This window comes from Rhinolophus hipposideros (genome assembly GCF_964194185.1).
Source record: "Rhinolophus hipposideros genome assembly, chromosome: X".
In the NCBI taxonomy this organism is placed as follows: domain Eukaryota; kingdom Metazoa; phylum Chordata; class Mammalia; order Chiroptera; family Rhinolophidae; genus Rhinolophus; species Rhinolophus hipposideros.
The window spans coordinates 53,808,687-53,826,786 of record NC_138046.1 but is presented as its reverse complement, the minus strand read 5'-3'; the positions used below and the strand labels follow the sequence as shown (position 1 = coordinate 53,826,786).

The 18,100-nt window shown below is 42.0% G+C and overlaps 1 pseudogene across 1 annotated transcript; it reads left to right on the top strand.

Annotated features, from left to right (window-relative positions):
- Positions 1-1,411: 1,411 nt before the first annotated feature.
- On the top strand, positions 1,412-1,693 carry LOC308494854 (protein S100-A10-like; annotated as a pseudogene). The gene has a single exon. The product of its transcript is annotated as a protein S100-A10-like (transcript).
- Positions 1,694-18,100: the final 16,407 nt, after the last annotated feature.

Here is an 18,100-nt window from a genome sequence, read left to right as displayed (position 1 = left end):
GGGTATCTCAAGAATCTGAAAATGGAACTACCTTATAATCCACCAATTCCACTCCTAGGTATCTATCCGGAGAAATCCAAAACTCTAATTGAAAATACTTTATGCACTCCTGTGTTTATTGCAGCACTATACACAATAGCCAAGACATGGAAACAACCGAAATGCCCATCGGTAGATGACTTGATTAAGAAGCTGTGGTACATTTATACAATGGAGTATTACGCAGCCATAAAGAAGAAAGAAATCTTACCATTTGCAACAACGTGGATGGCCCTAGAGAACATTATGTTAAGTGAAATAAGCCAGACAGAAAAAGACAAGTATCATATGATCTCACTTATATGTGGAATCTAAAGAAAAGAATAAGTGAATGAACTAATCAGGAATAGTTTTGTAGACATAGAGAAAAAACTGAGCCTTGGTAGATGGGGTGGGTGGTGATAAGGGGGAACGTGAGGGGATTATAAAACAGTCAGTAACCACAAGATGGCGACGAGGTTTTGAAAATTAATTTGGGGAATGTAATCAATAATGTTGTAAAGATTTTGTAGGATATCCGATGGACACTTGTCTTATTAGGGAGACCACCTCAGGGATGATGTAGATGCCTGATCACTGCACTGTACACCTGACGCTGAACAATAATGAATGCCAGCTATAATTATATATATATATATATATATATATGTATATATATATATATATATACATACACATATATGTATATATGTGTGTGTGTATATACATATGAATATATATATGTATATATTTACAAAAAGCGGAGTACAGGATTAGGAATAGAGACAGTGGAAATGTAATGGCTGTGTGCGATGTCAGAGGGATAGTGGATTAGTGGATTAGTGGATGTGGGGAGCATGGTTCACACAGTGTAAGGGATATAAATGATAAACGTCTAAGTATTACTTTGTCTTGTGCACCTGAAACTAATAAAAAAAAAGAGGGAAAAAAAGTAAAAGGAAAAAAAGATGAATCCAAGTCACGTTTGACTTCTGCAGTTACAAAAGGCACTCAAAGTGGTTACCATCAGCGTCCAGACACTTATGATTACGGCCAACTGCAGCTTGAGCAACGTTGACCAGTGTCTACTTGTATACATTTTTGGCACCCCATATGTAATCCTGATAAACTGAAGTTCCCTGCAAACGTGACTTTATCTAATCGGTATGTTGGTTCATAATATTATAAGGCTTATCAGTTATGTGGGAGAACAAGCTACACTTGTGGAGAGGTTCCTGAAATCTTGTGTGTGTGTGGGACTATTAATAGAGTTATTAAAATACCATTTAACTTCTCCCCCACCTACTAAGGTGCCCAACTGGTGGCGCTCTGCTCTCTGCATGCGGGTCCCAGCCAGTAGAGCGATCTTGCCTCAGGCCAAGACCTCTCCCAAATGCTGCCTGAAATGGAACACACAATGGAAAGCATGATGTTCATGTTTCACAAATTTGCTGAGGATAAATGCTACTTAAGAAAGGTACTCTCAGGAGAAAAGGAGTTCCCTGGATTTTTGGAAAATCAAAAAGATCCTCTGGCCATGGAAAAAATAATGAAGGACGTGGACTAGTGCTGTGCTGGCAGAGTGGGCTTCCAGAGCTTCTTTTTGCTAATTGCTGGGCTCACCATCGTGTGCAATGACTATTTTGTAGTACACAAGAAGCAGAAGGGAAAGTAGTAGGCAGCACCGAGCAATTGCTCCCCCCTAAGAGTTCTCCCATTGAGCTGCTTAAGGAAATCTCTGCCCCACAGCTTCCCCCTGTGTAAGGATTTCATGAGCAGATTGGGACCCTTTGAAAATGTGCAAATAAAATCCCGTTCTCATTTGACAAGAGAAAAGAAAAGCCAATTAAAGCCAGAAGAACCAATTTAGTACCCTGCACTATTTCTGTCTGACTCTTGGAGTTGAGGGTGGGCCCAGGGAATTCACTGGGCATCCTTAGGAATTCCTTCTGGTTAATATGAAGAAATAGAACCATCCTGGGTGGTTTTTGAAGTGCTGGGGTTAGGGACCTGGGCTGGGGGCAGTCACATAGCAGGACCCCTTCTCTGTCCTGACCTTCTGTCATTCCTTGTGAATATTTCAATCCTGGTGAGACCCCTTAAGGTGATCAGTTGAGTCAAAGTAGAGATGAGAGGAAAAGAAAAAGAGCAGCCTCATTGCTTTACCTTGTGGTGGGGACTATGGAAGATGTTAGGGACTGATTGGCATATTAACCTGACTTCTGTTTTTTTTTTTCTTCTTTTTGGTAAATCCCAGCTGGCCAGGGTCACCTCCTTGTGCTCCCAGAGGCACTACCCAGTTGCCAGTGCCCACTCACTACCCAGCTCCCTACCCCCAGCAACAGCTCGGGTCCCAGCCATGGACATGGATTTCTTTCTCCCCTGGGTTGCCACGGCCTCCTTTTCCACTCCTGACTTTAAAACATCTTTTGCTTTATCTCTTTGTCTCCCTTATTCAAGGGGAACTGGTCAGAGACCTTGGTCTCTACCCTGCTTCTTGTTTTTTCTCTAAACCAAGATTTTTGGGCCAAGGATAGAAAATTGTGTTCCAACTTTGTAGTTCTTATAGAGGCCCTAGTTTCGTCTGGGGGTTGTGCTTCAGAAGGCTCCAGGTGTATCAATTATGCTACCCATGCCTGTGTGCCACCTCTTCAATCACTTGTGTCCCCTTATTTGTGAAGCACAACAGACTGTGCTTTCAGAAGGAGTCTTTTGTATTCCTGGTCTAAAAATATTTGCATGTAAATGTTGGGAATCCAGACAGTCTCCTAAAGATCTACATTTTGCGTGGGGAGGCATACAGACCATTGGAGTGCATTTGAAAATGAAATTTACACCATTGCACCTTGGGTCCCTGCCGCATAGCATTGCAGTGACATCTGAGGAGGAGAGAGTGTGACATTGATCAAGGCAAAGCATAAATAACCACATTTCAAAATGAATACTAATTGCATAATGACAATTTCTAAACTATTAGCCTACTTTACAAAAAAAGTTAATTCAACACAAGCCCAGAGCTGGCTGTTGCTTATGTGTTGTGCTGCCAGTTGGCAGGCCCAGCTTTGCAAGGGGATTGGGGGATACAAGGGTTATTGTAGTAGAAACACACTCGGCCTTTTGTGAGGAGGGTACAAACTGCATCACTCTCTCAAGCCCCTGCTGTTCAGCGTTCAAGAGTGGACACCAGGACACTGCATGCCTTCAGGGGAAGTTGCTTACTTTTCCTAGAGGTAAAATGGCTGAGTGCCGAGGCTTGGGGAGGAGCCTTGGGTGTGTGTTCCTGTGAAGGAAAGAGTTCTGGGCAGATGAAGGTGATAAGCACTGAGAAGCTGAACCTGAGCTGGCATGTGCTGCCCTTAACTGGAAAATCCTGGGTCCAGGGGAGGGAATGGCGAACACAGAGGCTGGCCTTCTCCAGGATGAAATGTGCACACTACCTCGGGCAGGCCACTCCACTGCTTGTGAGCCTGTGCTCCGTCACCTGTAAAATGAAGGGAGTGGACTGGGTGACTGTGAAAGTCCCCTCCAGCTCAGAGACAGTGCCAGGGTCTCTTCCTCTAAGCTGAGTGTCCCCTAGAAGAAGAACTGCATTTTGCTTGGAAGAGTGGCATGAAGCGATGGGATTGGTTCCCTGTCGTCACCATCCTTTTACTGCAGGAATCATAAGTTTGTCTCATTTGCCAAATTAACGTGACCTTGTGTGAAAGTACCTCGAAGGAAAATGAGAAAGTATCTGCTAAGAAGAGGAGCTAAGGCAAGGATTCATTCTCTTTGGGACATCCTACTGCTTTGAATAATTAGGAGGGAGCATGAGGAAGGCCTCAAATGAATCCCCAAATAAAAATAATTTCATGTAGCATTCCTAGAAGAAGGGTATGTTATGAAGGTTATATCATTTGCCTCCAGAAAGCATCCACTCAAGATTTGAGACCCCCAGTTTATGTGCCACTTTATACAATAGCAGGCTCTGGCCTGTGCGACTCAAGTTAGACAAAGCTGGACTTACCAATCAGGAAATTCAGGAAGGGACTCATTATTTTACACCATTATTTTACTTTCAGGTTTTCATCAATTCCTAGACTCACACCAGCACCAAATGACTGGGTAGGAAAATGGTATATGCATATGTGCTCAGAGTATGCCCAGTGTCAGGCATAACACTCCATGATCAGAATTCAGGCAAATGTCTGATCTTTTGAAAACAGCTGATTAAACTCCATTCCCCTATTTTTGTACATTTACAGTAATTCTTTTCTTTGTTTAAAAAGTCACTTTTCACACCTATTTCAAGGGAGACCCTTGTATTCTCAGCTAAGGAATAATTTCTAGTCCCTTCCTTCCTTGCCCCCTTTCCCCTAAGTACTTGAGGTCCAAATAATGGCTGCAATTTTGATTGTCAGGTACTTCTAGGTTAGATCACCAAAGTGCTGATTAGATTTGTTTGAAATGAGATACAGGTTACATAATCTAGTTTTAATCAAAAAAAGCTTTATTTCCCCCAGATACTTCATATCTTCTCTGCTTAATTTGACCGTGAAAGTTACTACTGTGAAAGCTCCCTGTTACGTGTTCTTCAATGTGAAAACAACTTCAGAAAGAGCACATCCAGAATTATTGTGAAATGCTGCAGCTTCTGTACTCCTGAGATTGTGTTTTTGCTGATAGCCAGTTTCTAATGGTTTTTAATAAATCAAAATAATTTCCTTGTATTAGAATAATTAATTTGTGATCCATGCCTTAGGGATATTTGGGATGTACTTTAAGAGAAATGTTCTTTGTGGGATTATTTTAGAAGACTCTCCCTTTTAAAAGATAGCCTGAGGGGAACATATTATATGCAGAAGTGTTTTACATATTTCCTCTGCACCCATCCCACAATCCTTCCTTAAATCATCTGGCATCTGGAAGAAGTAGGTATGATTTTAAAAATAGTATACGTATATGTCTCATGAAGACCCTGTCCACTTATGGGAAAGGGTATTCACATCTTTGCTTCTTTCAAGTAACCTGAGATGAAACAAATGTTGTTTGTGTGTGTCAAACTGGTTATGAGAGTTAATAGCAGGATTTTACTGTGCAAATAAAAGCTCAAGGCTGGCTGGGGTTCTGGAGCTTTTATTTGTACAGACCCTATAGTTCCAAGGGGACTTAAGCACTGAGGAACCTGATGTTTTACAAGAAGGAAAGGGGTCAACAATGGGAAATAAGAATGGTTGGGTTTTAAAATCACCTGGCGAAGATGGCAGTGGGCATGCACACAGGTACCTTCCTGTATGTTCCTCACTCCCAACAGGGGCTAGCAATAACCTCTGGGGTAGCGATAACCTCCTTGCTGCAGAAGTCACACGGCAGATACAACTGTTTTGCTGATGTTTGGCATCCGTATGGGTGAAGGGAGGAAAGGAAGGAATGGAAAAGTATCAGACAATGATGCAAAAAACATATGCTTTCTCAAGAAAATTGAGCCTCCCTTCAAACTGGGAACATAACTGCTGAGAAACTTGTCTCTGCTACCCCCCCTTTCCCCAATCCACCTCCCAGGAAATTCTGGTGTCACCATGACACTTATTTGCAGTCTACTGAAAAGAAGTTCTACCTAAAAGAAAGCAATGTTTTAAAAATAGTGCGCCTGGCTTCCTTCTCCCACCTCCCATTTTTGTTTTTCTTGTTTTCTCCCCTAGAAATTTTCTATGAAGACAGCATGAACAAAGCGAAGGTCTGCTTCTGTTCAATGACTGCTTATTCTGGAACATTGTTCATGGGGCCATCTCTTCAATACATTTGAAGGTGTGACTGTTCACCTCTGAGCTGAGGAAGCTACTATAATAGGCTCTCTTGGGGTAGAGGTGGGAAAATGAAGAGCCCTTTTCTGATCTTAATGGAGCCCCCTCTTGTGTCTCTGAACCAGGATGGTTCCAATTCCCCTATCCCCTACACAACATTTAGGGCAGTGAACCAAATCTGGAGTACTGAATGGAGTTTTGCTTTCCTCTTTCCCTTAAAGTCCCATGAGCAGCCTTTCAGAAAGTTTCCCATGGCTATTGAATCCTTGGAATGAATGGAGCCTGGCCCTGCCTGGAAACAGTTTTTTCACTAGACTCACCCCTTCCCATCTTGCATATATATATATATATATATATATATATATATATATATATACATACATACATATACACGCTCCCAATGAGGCAAGGTGGGGATGAGGGTGGGTGGGGGAAGTCATGCAAGAAGAATGTGTGGTCGGTGTAAAACCACTACGGGCACTTGGAGAACTCTGAGATGGTGACTCAGGGCTGTGACATTATGAAAGGAAGCCTCTGACATCCTGTTTGAATGGCATTCCCTCAGCCATTCCCATGCATACCGTACTTATACCATCGACACTCAAAACCAATATATTGTTAACTTGCATCTTTATTGAAAACACAACGTGCCATACAACAACAGGCATTGAACTTTTCACTCACTAAATTCATATAACAGCTATTTGATGAATTAACTTTCATGTTGTACTATGAACCATTTACATCTGGCAGAAAAATACTTTGGAAAAATTGTCATTAAGACCATACTTCAGAAAAAGGGGCCTACAAAATGACCATTGATGACAGGGGCCCATGTCATACCTATTGGAGCAAAAGCGAATGCAGGCACAGGTTGCGGGAGTGGCACAGGCATTACGGGCTGCCTAGGTGGCTGAGGTGGCCCAGGTAGTGGGGGTTGCCCAGGTGGTGGGGGTGGCCCTGGTGCCATGATTGGACCTGGCACCAGAGGAACAAATCTCCATGCAGGCTCCAGAACAGGGAAGGCAGCATAGGCCCCATCAATGATTACCCCCATAGCGTGGCCAAAGGCGATGGGGATCATATTTCTGCACATCTGTGCCCTCTGGTGTCTTCTCCACTTGGCCCTTCGGTTCTGAAACCAAACCTTGAATCAGAGGGGCAAAACACGCTTGGTTTAGTATACTGAACAGTTAATGTCATAATAGAAAACACACAACATGCAACTCTGCCACTGATATTTTACACTGCAGCAAGAGAAGCTATTTCCTTATTGCTAAAATAGCTTAGGAAAGTGAACAGCACACCTTCTCCTTCAGCTAATCCTTAATGAGCCAAACCTGGTCCAGACCTTGGCACATTGCTTTGTCTCTCTCCTCCTATTTCAGTATTTTTTTAATGGTTTTATCGAGGTCTTGGATGCAGGTCTAGCTGATGAATTGCACCTGGGTGTTGTTAATGCTCATGTCTGATAACAGGGTAAAGAAATGTTGTACCATCAGCTGCCTCCACCACCTTCTCACCAGGGATAGTCACCCTGGTTGGGAGTGGGGGGAGCTGAGCATGGTATAAAGGTGGGCCCTATTAAAGTCATGCTGAGGGGAACCACCCGCTCTTTGAAAAAGCCCATCTCCAGTTTGAAATAACTAAACCATAAGAGCATGTTGCACTTTTATTTATTTATTTCTAATCCGCCATCTTGAACGTGTCCCCCCACATTGCACTTTTAGACAAAAGGTTTCCTTCAATGATGTTTAAGGGACCATTCTTTCTCTGAAACCTTGTTAAGAATTAAACAGGTGATATGTAAGGGAGGCTTGATCAGGGGGTCCAGGTACTGTATGGCTTGTCTTGCTGGGAAATGACAGTTGCTGAAACCCTGGACACTGCCTTGATATTTTAGCCATTAGTGTTAAGGGAAGTTTAGCCTAACTGAATCCACATTCACTAAACTAATTCCTTTTCCCCAGATGAGAGATTGGGCATTTGCCACCGCTGTCAATTTTGCATACTCCAATCTGCCCCACCCTCCAAACCCTCCTGGATTCAGGACAAGTTCAGCTCATTCAGCTCTAGCTAGTTTCAGGATCCCGGGTGGACAGAAGCTGCTGTTACCCAGAGTGGTGGGGTGCCCTAGGCCCTGCCAACTCCATTCCTTAACCAGGACACCCCAATCCTATCCTATGGCTGGAAGATCCAGTTATACATTTTAGGAAGATGTTCAACAACGGGTCACAAGAGGCTCTTCCCTAAGTGAGAGCCAACTATTAACAAATAAACAGACTAAAAGCTGTCAATTAGACTTTACTGTCCTCTTAGCATACTAGTTGATGGGGTTTCCATTGTATTTAATTCCATTGTATTTAAGATCCCAAACTGCAAAATTTAAGTGAGACAGAGGGTTTCTTCTCTCTGTCTAAAACCACCTTTTCTCTCTCCCATCTTAAGATTTAGGGTCCTTCTGCTGCATGAATATATAGTCTGAAGAAGGCCATTGTTAATAGTGCTCAGTTTTGAAACAATTCAAATGTACCTGTGGTAAAACCTCCCTAAACACAACCAAAGCCCACATCTGGCAAATTTGGGTATGGGCTGATATTCCCAATATTGGTTTAAAAAAACAGGTCTACTATATTTGCAAAAGAGGGTCTGGGCAGTGTCTATCAAGTTCTTGGGGGAAATTCATGCTGCAGAGTTTGGAAATATATGAGAGCATTGTTTCCCCACCCCCCTTTTTGTGTTTTCTGGCTCATTTTCCCTTCAGAAATCCACTGAGAGAACTATGTAAACCCAGGGAGGGGGAAAAGCTACTCAGTAAACCTTGTTATTCTTTTCCTCTGAGTTCACCTTGCCAGCCTGAGAAAATGGAGGCCTCCTCCTCCCTGAGACCAGCCTGACTGTTATCCCAGGCTGTGGCACTAGGATGCCAGCTTTCAGTAGCCTGATGTGTTGGGCTGCTTTTCTGCACACCCCCGACAGATGCAAGGCATGTTTCTATCTCTGCACTCATGCACGCATGCACTCTGGGACAAAACTACTAAGCCATCTGAGATGTATCTATATGTTTTGGTTGGGGGAAAATCCTTTTTTGATGCAACTGTGGTTTCCTATGACCTCAAATAGTCACTTTTTGATCCTGTGACCTACAGATTAGTAATCACTGCCTGAATAAATGAAAAAAATATTTTAAATTAACACAGGTAAGAAGAATCTGGCCTGAAGTGAGAGCACTCTTACAACCAAATTCTAGAAAAATCCACCTTTTCAAAATAATAGCACCAAAAAGGAAAAAAAAAATCTTAGATGTTGGAAATTACTCAATAGTATTCTTACTTCTGCATTTAGTAGTTTCATAACATTGAATTTCTGTGGCATCTGCAATGCATCTATTTGATTGTATACAATTCTTCACTAACTTTTCACCCCTTCTTAGGTCAGCGTAATTGTATTCAAAATTGTTTTCGTTTTAAAGATAATTTTCTAAAGCTTGCAAACCTTTCCCCATTACCACCATAATTACAACATTTTAGTAATGTTTTCAGGTTAACATTAATGTCTTCCAAAAAAAAATGAAATTTAAGGCTGCCACTCTCTACACTGCATTACAAAACACTAAAACACTTAAGAACAATGCAGGAGGACCAGGCACTGGGACTTTGAAGCTACACCCATCTCAGTTTAAACATATATTAGTTGCTCACATAGTGTGTTCTGTGTTGTGAATTACTCCTTTATGCCAATGTCCAACTATTTGTAAATCCACTCATTTAGCCAAGAGCTTATGCCTGATTTTAAATATTTTAAATAATTTAGTACAGTTGAACCTTCTTATAACCTACCTCTTCAGTGCATTAATTTGAATACTTCCCAGGTGGGACTGAGCCCAACATGATGCCACATAGAAATATTCCTTTAGGGAAGGCTAACATCCTTCTTAAAGGATACCAGTGTTAGAAGTAGGTGAACTTTATTGGCAAAAAGCGTGTGTTGTGTGTGTGTGTGTGTGTGTGTGTGTGTGTATAAAGATGTGTGCCATTATTTTCCCTTTAGGAAATCATATTTCCTCTGGTAATGGGCATTTTTCATAAGCTCAAGCTTACTTAACCCATTTTCTAGCCCCTAAAGCACCCAATGTTCAGAACTTATTTTCTAAAATGGAAAAGAGAAGAAAACACACCAAATTGAGAATGTCCAGGACAAAACCTAAACCATATTCTAGAATGGCTTCCATGCCAATTGTTCTTTTAAGATTTACTGACCTGCACTCTGGCTTCAGTCACATTCAGGCGTCTTGCAATCTGCTCTCTGAAGGGGAAAAATTGCAAATATTCAGTATTTGAAGTTACAGAGAAAAATGAAATATATCATGTACATTATTTCTAAATCCCCTCCTTCCCCAGTGCAGTTTTCTGTAATACAGCTTGAGGCTTGCTTTAGGGAGAGTTTTTCCATGGACAACATATCTTTTAAATAAGATAGAAAAAGGGAATATATGTGAAAGTTCCTGGTAGTCTGTCTGTTAGTTGAAAATAACTAAATCAATTTTTCTGTTTGTCGAACAGCAGAGAACCCTGGAAATCTTTTCTTAGGAGATCCCTCCGTGAAAATAAATAAAACGCCAAAACACCTTTAAAGCGGTGTTTCAAACCAGAGTATTTCTGCTCATTGAAAACGGAGAGGTGAACTCTCAAGGAGGAACTCCAAACCACATCGGCTAGCACTCACGAGGATATTCTGTTGCTCTTCGGCGGGTGAAGGCTGAACATAGCGGAACCAGAAAGGTTTCCTCTAAACCTCACACCATCTCGTCCTGGTCCCCCTTTCCTGCCTAGCCAGAACAAGATTTGCCTGTTCGTTTACTATAGCAGTCTGTCTGGACAAGGGTTCCGAAGAACACGAGCGGAGCGAAGGGGCTGCAGGCTTTTAACAGCTCAAAACTCTGCCGCCTGGAAACAGCGCTCCTAGTGGCGGGGCCTAGACTGGCTGGGGTGAGGCAAGTGGGACGCTCCCCTCGCAAAATTTAAGAGGCGCGAAAAACTGAGTCATCACGATAAATACCAAAATATAAAAACTAATGCAAGAAATCCATGATAAACTACCAAAATTTTAAATAAAAGTAGGATCCAATCGACCCTCCCTTACTCCTTCACCCTAGTCCCGCTCCCGTTTCGCAGCCCCGCAAGCGCTGTAGGCGTCGCAGCAACCCCAGAGAGCAAGGCGGGCCCCGGCGTCCTTGAACCGCCTAAGTGAGAAAGGTCCTGGGAAAAAGCCTAAGGTGCCCCGCGACGAGCCCGAGCCCCCTGGAGAACTGGGCGCCTCCGGAGCAAGCCACCTACCGCTGGAGCAAGTCGGGGTAGTGGCTGCGGTGGAAAAAAGTCTCCAGCTCCTGCACCTGCAACGGCGTGAAAGCGGCGCGGACGCGGCGCCGCTTCCTCCCAGCGACCTGTGGCCCCTCCGCGGCCAAGGGGGCCACCTCCGCCTGCGGCAGCGGGCGCTCTTGGGCGCCATCGCCACCGCCCGAACGGTTTTCGACTACCGAGGGGGTGGCCCCTCCCTCGCAAAGGTTGTTCGCTGCTGCTGCTGCTCCAACCTCAGGTTCGGACCGTGTAGCCCCGTCTCCCCCCGTCACAACCACCGAGGTCACGGTTGGCGGCACATCTGGAGAAGAAGGAAAGCAAAAGGGAGAGACCGCGGCGTTGGCGCCCACGGTGGTGGGCTGGACGGGGCAAAGGGCCATAAAGGAATCGGAGCGGCGACTGCCGCCCAGCGTCCCATCCACCCGCCCCCCCACCCGGGAAATGTTTCTGGACTTTGCCAAACCCCTGTCTCGGCCTAGGCATTCACCACGCAGTTTTCCGTCGCCGTCGACTCCCAGGTTGCGATAGTCGGCGTCAGTGTGGCTGCACCGGGAATGAGATTCCATGGCTTGAGTGCTGTCGACGAAGTATCGCGCTTCTGTAAAGTTTGAGGTGGCGTTCGTAACAATCCCCGGATCAGGAATCGAACTGGAACCAACGGCAAGGTGAGCTGCTGTCTTGGCTACAGACCGCTTCTGGCGCCGCGTGTCGCGATGGCGCCCCTTATATAGGGGTACGTTGCCTTCCGCAAATTCAAAGAGTTCACGCTCCTGTCCGTTAGACGCCTGTCTTATAGCGTGCGCACTACCTCTCCTGGTGTCTGTGGATCCTGATGGGGGCGCGCTCGCACCCAGGGTGCTTAAGTAAAATAGTGTGGCGAGTCTGTACGAGAGTGGTACTGGTAGTGGGCATGCTTGTGTGGGGAACGGTGTCTCCAATTTGCAGCTTAACTGGCTACTCCCGACTTGGACCAAGTGTCTGACAGTGGAAGGGGCTTGCTGGACTGTGAAAGCCGTCTTGGGGGCAAGACTTCACATTAGCTCAGGGAGCTGGTGAAGAAGTGTTTGATTAATATTCCTCCGCCCAACCCCCGAGATTCCGTATTCCGCGAATGGCGCGGTGTCCCTTGCTTTCCGATAGGAAAAGACTGAGAGATGGTTCTGGGGAAAGCGCGGAGCGCTCAGCCACCTAAGCACGCTAAACCGAAGTTGTTAGTGGGCTCTGAGTGAGATTTCCCCCTCCTAGAAGTTGGTGACTACTAGATAGGACTGTCTGGTTGTTTCATTCGCGCCCATCTGCATTTGGGCTAGTGGTTAAGACGAAATGATTAGCTTGGAGGCTAAACACACGGGGTTTTTGAAATCAGTTCCTGTGCGTTCGGGAGCGGGAGTTTGTGGGTGGGTTTGTAGAGCAGTCCGGGTGCTCAGGTGCACGCTGCAAGAAACCCCACGTGCCTCTTGAGAAAACTCCAAGGACTTCAGATTTTTAGTAATGAACCCACTTCAGAGTACGAGTGTAGAAACCCTCCAAATGCTAAGTGAATCCAAGAATGCATATGCTGCACGGGGCCCCTTTTCCTCAGTTCCTGGATCATGCAACATTTACTGTGCTGAATTGCTGCGCTTCTTACTGTACTGCACCTAAAACGCGCCTTATTCCCGGGCCACAACCCGTATGTAGCAAGCGCCGAAAGAGCGCCGTATTTCCGCACGAGTGAGCCTTATTCTCTGGCCGAACTGTAGCAAGCGCCTAAAGCGCGCCTAATTCCTGGGCCAGTGCAGTAGACTTAGAAGAGTTTTGGCCTTCTCCACTACCACTTCTTCCCCTCCCCCTCCCTCTTCATGGAATTATCTTACAGAGCTGTTTTTCTCCACTAATGTATCAAATTTAAAAAGCCAGGCTACGATCGATGACTCTATAGTTCTTACTCCAAGAAGTGTTTACGGGTGCCCTTCGTATATAAAAATAACTTATAATAATGGGCGCTCCGCTTGGCACTGTACATAATTTATCTTACTTTTATCTTTTAAAGCACATTATTATCATTCCCATTTTACTCTTACCTTTTAAACCACCGTTGCTATCATTCCTTTTTTTTTTTTTTTTTTTTTTTACACACACAGAAGTCCCGATCCCCAGGGGAGCCTGGCAACTTGACCGTGGTCATACAAGCGCGTTTGACTACCAAGTTCTTGCTCTTCTCACCACATTATATTACTGCCGTCTTATTTCAAAGGAGTAAGTGGTGAGGTTCCAGGCAGGAGCCAGGAGACGGAAGGTTTTCAGGGGAAGAAGGCCCCTGGGCAGAGTCTTTGCCGGTTCATTCCTCTTCTCCCTTGCACCACAACTTCAGCTGTCTCTCCCTAAGCCAGAGGTTTGGGATCCAGGAGTGCTGGGCTTCCCAGCCTTTTTTTTTTTTAAAAACTTTCCATCTTTATTTTTTATTTTGGAATTAGAGCCAATAAGTAAACTGTCAATTGGATTTTAGTTCACAAAGATCTCAAACCCTAATATTATCCCTATGCAGGATCTAAACATTTTAGCTCTGTTCTGGCCTTTTTGGAGGGAGGGTTAGGACTGTGAATCATGTTACCAGCCTGTCTTTTCATTTTCGCTCAATGCTGAACGGACACTAACAGGAGCAGGGTGCTACAATGCATTGGCTGCTGGGCTGGTTCTTTGAAGATACAGTTAGGAGGAGAGGTCGTGAGACCTACTCTTGAATCAGGACCACATTAGGACTTTTGTGGGCTTTAGGCATTTTTGCCTTTGTGGACCCCTTCCTTCATAATTTTTTTAAAAAATTATATTTACAACTGTGTTGTATGAAGATGAATATAATCTGAGCTGGATTTTATTAATTATTTTCTTTTGATTTCAAAGGAAATTAAAATATTTTCGTGGACTCCTAAAAATTGTGACTACTGTGTTTCACGTCTTATGGTGAACAACTTTGGCCTGGGCTGAGTTATTACACAAGAGAATCATACAGGTTTTAAGCATGGTGTGCAGTAGCCACCTAGCACATTGGTAACAGCTCAGGTGTGTTTTGTCAGATCTTAGATTTCCATGGTTTTTTTTTTTTTTTTCTGTTTTCTAAACCTTGGTCAGTCATGTGCTCCTTGCAAATTTTGCAAAACCTGGGTACCAGTCATGGTAGTGTTTATTTCACATGTTTACTTAAATTGATTCTCTTTTTCAAAACCTTAAATACATAATTGAACCTCATCCTATGCAAAAATAGCTGTGAATTCAAGGGTTCAATATATGATATACTACATTTATGTGAGGTAGAGCATGGCACTAGTTGACAGCAGGGACCCTGAAGCCAGAGGCTGGTGTCAAAATCCTAGTTTTCCTTGTTACTCGCCAGCTGGCTAATCTGCTGTGTTGCTTATTCTCCCCGTGCCTTAGTTTTCTCATCTGTAAACTGGGAATAACTGATAGTACCTACTTCATAGAGTTGTTGTGAGGATTAATTGAAATGATCACAAATAGCTAGCTAATATTTAGCTAATTCTTACTATGTGCCAAGCAGTGTTCAGAGTGCTTTCTTGTTTTAATTTTTAAAAATTTGTTTTTCAATTACCATTGACATACAATATTATACTTGTTTCAGGTGTACAAATAACACAATGATTAGACATTTATATACTTCACAAAGAGATAACCCCAATAAGTCTGTTACCCATCTGACACTGTACATAGTTATTACAATATTATTAACTGTATTCCCTATGCTGCACTTTACATCCCCATGACTGTTTTTTTTTTCAATTAAGGTTGACATTTAATATTATTTTATATTAGTTTCAGGTGTACAGTATAGTAGTTAGACGTTTGTATGGTTTATGAAGTGATCCCCCGATAAGTTTAGTACCCACCTTTGCTATACATAGTTTTTACAATATTATTGACTATATTTCCCATATTGTATTCGCATCCCCATGACTATTTTGTAACTGCCAAACTGTACTTCTTAATCTCTTCACCTTTATCACCCAGCTCTCGAATCCCCTCCCATCTAGTGACCATTAGCTTGTTTTTTGTATCTATGAGTCTGTTTCTGTTTTGTTTATTTTGTTCTTTAGATTTCACATATAAGTGAGATCATATGGTATTTCTTTCTCAGTCTGACTTATTTCACTAGTGTAATACCTTCTAGGTTCATGCATGTTGTCGCAAATGCATAGTGCTTTCTATATATTGAGACATTTAATCCTGATAACAACCCTATGGAGTTAGATAACACTATTATTCACATTTTACAGATGATGTTATTGAGTCACAGAGAGGTTAAGTAACTTGCCTAAAGGCACCCAGCTGCTTGGTAAGTGTTGGACCTATGATTTGAACTTTTGAGAATGATGCTTTGTAGAGAGAATATGCTCAATAATGGTAGCTATTATGATTTTTTAAAAATTAAGTATATCCTGTCATTTCTAGTATATTCACAATGTTGTGCAACCATCACTATTATCTGATTCCAGAGCATTTTTATCACCCTATAAAGAAAGTCTGTACCCATTAGCAATATGTCCCAGTCCCTACTCCCTGCAGCCCCTGGTAAATACTAATGTACTTTTTTTTTAAGTTCAGTAATTTTAAGAAAATTACTGAGTTTATTAAATTTCAGTTAGTTATAAATTATTAACAAGAGAATGATGTACATTGTAATTAATAAAACAGTGGTTCAGCAAAAAGCTCTAGACTGACAAAGACCTAAGCTCTGTAAGAAATCCATTTTATTATTATTATTATTATTATTATTATTATTACTTTCATTTTTATTATTTATAGTGGTTGGTAATGTTGTTCATTCTAGCATTTCATGCTTATTCATATTTTTATTATTCCAGCTAGATATCACTTTTTTTTCAGTAAAGTTTGCCCTAAGAAACCTATTTATGATCTCAAATTTCTGCCCTGACCTTAACATTCCATATCATTTTCTTTTGCTTGATCTTCTTTAAAATCAGATTTAATTTTATTATTAATTTCTGGTGTATAAAACAACATAATGATTAGACATTTACACCCCTCACAAAATGATAACCCCACCAAGTCTACTACCCATCTGACATTGTACATAACTCTAATGTACTTTATGCAACTAGGCCTTCTGGATATCTCATACAAATGGAATCATGCAATATGTGGCCGTTTGTGTTTGATTTCTTTCACTTAGCGTTGTGTTTTTGAGGTTCACCCAGGTTGTAGCATGTATCAGTACCTGCTTCCTTTTTTTTTTTTTTGGCTGAATAATATTTCATTGTACAGGCATACCATGTTTCATTTATCCATTTATCAGCTGATGGACATTTCAGTTGTATTTCCCTTTTGGTGAATAGTGCTGCTTTGATCGCTATGAACATTCATGTACAAATTTTGTTTGAATATCTGTTTCAATTCTCTTGGGTATATACTTAAGAGTGGAGTTACTGGATCATATGGTAATTCTATGTTTAACTTTTTGAGGAACTGCCAAACTGTTTTTCACAGCAGCTATACCATTTCACATTCCCACTTTCAATGTATGAGGGCTCCCATTTATCCACATACTCTCCAACACTTGTTATTTTGCTTTTTAAAAAATTATACCCATCCTAGTAAGAGCAAAGTGGCGTCGTTGTGGTTTTGATTTGTATTTTTCTAATGACTAATGATGTTGAGCATCTTGTAATTTACTCATTGGTGACTCTTATATTTTCTTTTGAGAATTGTTTATTCAAGTCTTTTGCCGATTTATTAACTGGGTGCTTGTCTTTTTGTTCTAGAGTTGTAAGAGTTCTTTATATATTCTGGATACTAGACTCTATGATTTGCCAATATTTTCTTCCATTCTGTAAGTTTTCTTTTCACTTTTTTTGAAGCTACTATCACATTATTTTTAGTTGTTTCCAGTTTTTTATTTTTTAAGATTTTTATTAAAATATAGCTAACATACAATACATACTAGTTTCAGGTGGACACAATAGTAATTCAACATTTATGTACCTGAAGAAGTGATCACCATGATAACTCCAGCAACCATCTGACACCATACCACGCTATCACAATATTATTGACTATATTCCCCACAGTGTTATATGTTACATCCCCATGCCTTATTTGTTTTATACCTGGAAATTTGAACCTCTTATTTACCTTCACCTTCCCCCGCCTTTTAATTTTTCAATTAGAATTGACATTTAATATTATTTCATATTAATTTCAGGTGTACAACATAGGGGTTAGACATTTATATAAGAAGTGATCCCCTTGACTAGTCTGGTACCCACCTGGCACTATACATAGTTATTACCATATTATCGACTATATTCCCTATGCTTTACTTTACATCCATAAGACTATTTTGTAACTACCAATTTGTACTTCTTAATGCCTTCACCTTTTTTACCCTGTCTCCCAACACCCCTCCCATCTGGCAACCATCAAAGTGTTTTCTGTATTTTTTAGTTTGTTTCTGTTTTGTTTGTGTGTTTCTTTTGTTCTTTAGATTTCATATATAAGTGAAATCACATTGCATCTGTCTTTCTCTGACATACTTCACTCAGCACAATACCCTGCAGGTCCATCCATGCCTCTGTTGATGGCGAGAACCCATTCCCTTCTATGGCTGAGCAATATTCCATTATATGTATGTACCACCTCCTCTTTATTTATTCATCCATCAACAGACACCCAGGCTGCCTCCACATCTTGGCCATTGAAAACAGTGCTGCAATGAACATGTGGATGCACACGTCCCGCTGAAGTAGTGTTCTGGGTTTCTTCGGATAAATACCCAGAAGTGGGATTACTGGGCCCTTCTTTGTCACTTGTTACAGCCTTTGTTTTAAAGCCTGGTTTGTCTGGTATAAGTATTGTTACCACAGCTTTTTTCATTTGTTTGTTTCCATTTTCATGAAATATCTTTTTCCCATCCCTTTATTTTCAGTG